Source organism: Tamandua tetradactyla, chromosome 25, assembly GCF_023851605.1.
Source record: "Tamandua tetradactyla isolate mTamTet1 chromosome 25, mTamTet1.pri, whole genome shotgun sequence".
Taxonomy (NCBI): Eukaryota; Metazoa; Chordata; class Mammalia; order Pilosa; family Myrmecophagidae; genus Tamandua; species Tamandua tetradactyla.
This window is the reverse complement of record NC_135351.1, coordinates 270,678-274,420: the sequence shown is the minus strand read 5'-3', so window position 1 is coordinate 274,420 and position 3,743 is coordinate 270,678. Positions and strand designations below refer to the sequence as shown.

Genomic DNA, 3,743 nt, shown 5'->3' with positions numbered 1-3,743 from the left:
CGGCCATGTGGTAAACATTTTACATTTCATTGAAAGATATTAAAGAACTAAAGTCTTTATGAAATGGGAAGCATGACACTACAAAGACATCAGTTATATTCATTTATAAAATGATGTCTGAATAAAAATCCCAGCACATTTCTTCTGCAAAAATTGACATGTAGGCTCTAAAGTTCATATGAAACCCTAATAGTGTAAGTATGTCTTAGGAGAAAAAGTTATAAGGATTTACTTAAGGGGCAACACATCTGGCTATAAAATAATAGTAAGTAAACATTATAGAACAGGACAAAAATAGACAAGTAAACAATGCAACAGGATAAAGTTTACAAAGAAAACTTTTGAAAAAATATATAGCATAGCATAGTACTTCAGAAGAATAGCATGTCTATTTTACAAATTGTTACCAGACCAATTTGTAAAACTGGGAATAAATGAAATTTTATTCCTATGTGACATCAACACAAAATCAAATCCAAGGTGATTAAATTAAAAATGTGAAAAAAGGACATGCTAATTTAGAAGATATCTTCAGAATCTTAAATAGGAAAGAATTTCTTGAAATAAGGAGGAAAAATATGGAGCAGCAAACAGAGTAGAAAAATGAGAAAAGATAAAAAAACAGTGTAGACTTGAAACATATTTATTAATTTGATTGCACTAACATAAAGAATTCTTTTCCCTAGAGTCAATAAAAAACACAGAAATTCATATCATAAACCACTTAAAAGAAACGTAACAATATTCTGTGAAATTAAATCCTTTAAAATTAATGGACATCTGTTTAATGACAGTATGTCATCTATCTTGGTATACTCTTTAATGACTCAGTATGTCATCTATCTTGGTATACTCTTAAGGGAAATGCTAATTTATCCCAATGATATGCTACTGCAGACCTCAGAATTTCTACATTTCAACAACTCTGGCAGCATCAAATGATGTTTCAGATTATGCTCAATTCAACTTCTCATGAACTGCTCACAAAGAGGTGAGTTTCTTACAAATGAAATATCACATATTTTATGAGCTGGTGAATCCAGTCTTCAATATGCACCCAAGAAAACAATGCATACATCTAAAAGAAACTAGTACGTGAATGTAGGAGCTTTATTCATTCTAAAAGTGATAATGGAGCTTGGGGTCCAACAAAGAAAAATATATAAACTGTGAAATTAGTGTAAAATATAATAATGTACAGTGGCCAGCCCGGGCAGAAGCAGAACTGGGGGCAGCGTACCTGTGGCTGGTCTCCGCAGCGGCCCTGGGGCCTGCATTCCGTGGCTGCTGCTCCCTTTGGTGCTTTGCAGGCGGCCGGCCCTTTCCGGCGCTGGTGGGCTCCTCCACCAGGCCTCCTGCCTAGCACCAGTGCACGGTGCCGGTGCCGACCCTGCCGGTGCTCTCCGGCCGGGTCTCCCACTCTCATCAACACCGCAGCAGCCCCGGCCCTGGCCACAATAGCTCCCTCAGTGCAACGCAGACTCCAGGCTGGAGCACGTGGGAGGAGAACTTAAGGATGGCCACCAACGCTGTGAAAGAGCTGTTGTTTTGGATGATTGTGCTCAATACTGAAAAGTCATAAACCGAAAGTGAAGGAGCTGTTTGTGCAATCAGAAATCTTCCCCTTAGAAACACCAGCATTTGCCATCAAAGAGCAAGAATTCTGTGCTATTATCATCTCTGGAAGATCCAATTCTGTCTGTGCAGAAGATGACCCCTAATTTGATCCAGTAACATTCATTATTGGCAAAGCCTGTCCTTGGAATTTGCTATGGCATGCAGATGATGAATAAGGTATTTTTTTCATAGGGAAAAAAAGTGTTAGAGAAGATGGAGTCTTCAACATTAGTGTGGATAACACTTGCTCTTTACTCAGGGGCCTTCAGAAGGAAGAATTTGTTTTGCTTATGCATGGAGATAATGTAGACAAAGTAGCTGATGGATTCAAGGTTGTGGCATGTTCTGGAAACATCGTAGGAGGTATAGCAAATGAAACTAAAAGATTATATGGGGCCCAGTTCCACCCTGAAGTTGGCCTTATGGAAAATGGCAAAGTCATACTGAAGAACTAACTCTAGGATATAGCTTGGAGCAGTTGGACCTTCACTGTGTAGAATAGAGAACTTGAGTGTATTTGAGAGATCAAAGTGAGCATAGGCACATCAAAAGTTTTGGTTTTACTTAGTCGTGGAGTAGAATCAACAGTTTGCATGGCCTTGCTGAATTGTGCTTTGAGTCAAGATCAAGCTATTGCTGTGTGCATTAATAATGGCTTTATGATAAAAAGAGAGAGGTGGTCTGCAGAAGAGGCCCTCAGAAAGTTTGGAATTCAGGTCAAAGTGATAAATGCAGCTCATTCTTTCCACAATGAAATAACAACTCTACCAATATCAGATGAAGACATGACACCATGAAAAGGATTAGCAAACATTACATATGAGTGAGGACAAAAGAAAAGTCAATGGGGATACTTTTGTTAAGATTGAAGTGATCAGAGAAATGAACCTGAAACCATAGGAGTTTTCTGTGCCCCAGGTACTTTAAGGCCTGATCTAATTAAAAGTGCATCCCTTGTTGCAAGTGGCAAAACTGAATTCATCAAAACCCATCATAATGACACAGCTTATCAGAAAATTGAGAGAAGAGGGAAAAGTAATAGAACCTTTGTGAGAATTTTAGGCAGAGAACTTGGACTTCCAGAAGAGTTAGTTTCCAAGTATCCATTTACAGGTCCTGGCCTGGCAATCAGAGTTATATGCACCGAAGACCATTTTATTTGTAAGGACTTTCCTGAAAGCAACAATATTTTGAAAATAGTAGCTGTTTTTTCTGCATGTGTTAAGAAGCCACATACACTGTTACAAAGAGTCAAAGCCTGTAGGACAGGGAAGGGTCAGGAGAAGCTGGTGCAAATTATGACACTTCACTCACTGAATGCCTTCCTGCTGCAATTAAAACTACAGGTATGCAGGGTGACTGTCATTCTTAGAGTTATATGTGTGGAATCTCCAGTAAAGATGAGCCTGACTGGGAATCTCTTATTTTTCAAGCTAGACTTATGCCTCAAATGTGTCACAACATTAACAGACTAAGTATAAGTCTATATACTTAGTCCACCAGTTAAAAAACCTCCCACAGATATCCCAGCCACTTTTCTTGATAAGGAGTGCTCAGTACTTTATGCCAAGCTGATTCTGAGGCCCATACATTTTCCAGGAGTCAGGGTACGCTGGGAAAATCAGCCAGATGCCAGTGATTTTGACACCTTTACATTCTGATTGGAACCCACTTCAAAAACAGCCTTCATACCAGATCTATGGTTATTCAAACCTTTATTAACAGTGACCTCATGGCTGGTAGACCTTCAACACCTGGAAATGAGATCCCTGTAGAGGTGGTGCTAAATTGGTCACTGAAATTAAGAAGATTCTTGGTATTTTTTGAATTATGCATGACTTAACATCAAAGCCCTCAAGAACTACTAAGTGGGAGTAATAATTTTCTTGTTTTATCTATTAAAATATATTTTATATTAATACATATAAAATATCATTCAATTTTTGAAAGGTACACCCAACAACATGGATGAGTGTTTTTTTTCTGCCCATAGCATAGATTAAAAGAGCATCAGAACAAGGTTTTCACAATCACACAGTCACTTTGCGAAAGCTGTATCATTGTACAATCATTTTAAAGAAACATGGCTACTGGAAAACAGCTCTATAGTTGCAGGCACTTGCCTC

At 38.4% G+C, this 3,743-nt stretch overlaps 1 pseudogene; it reads left to right on the top strand.

Annotated features, from left to right (window-relative positions):
- The first annotated feature begins 1,193 nt into the window (after positions 1–1,193).
- Positions 1,194–3,495, top strand: LOC143668726 (GMP synthase [glutamine-hydrolyzing] pseudogene; annotated as a pseudogene).
- The last annotated feature ends 248 nt before the right edge of the window (positions 3,496–3,743 follow it).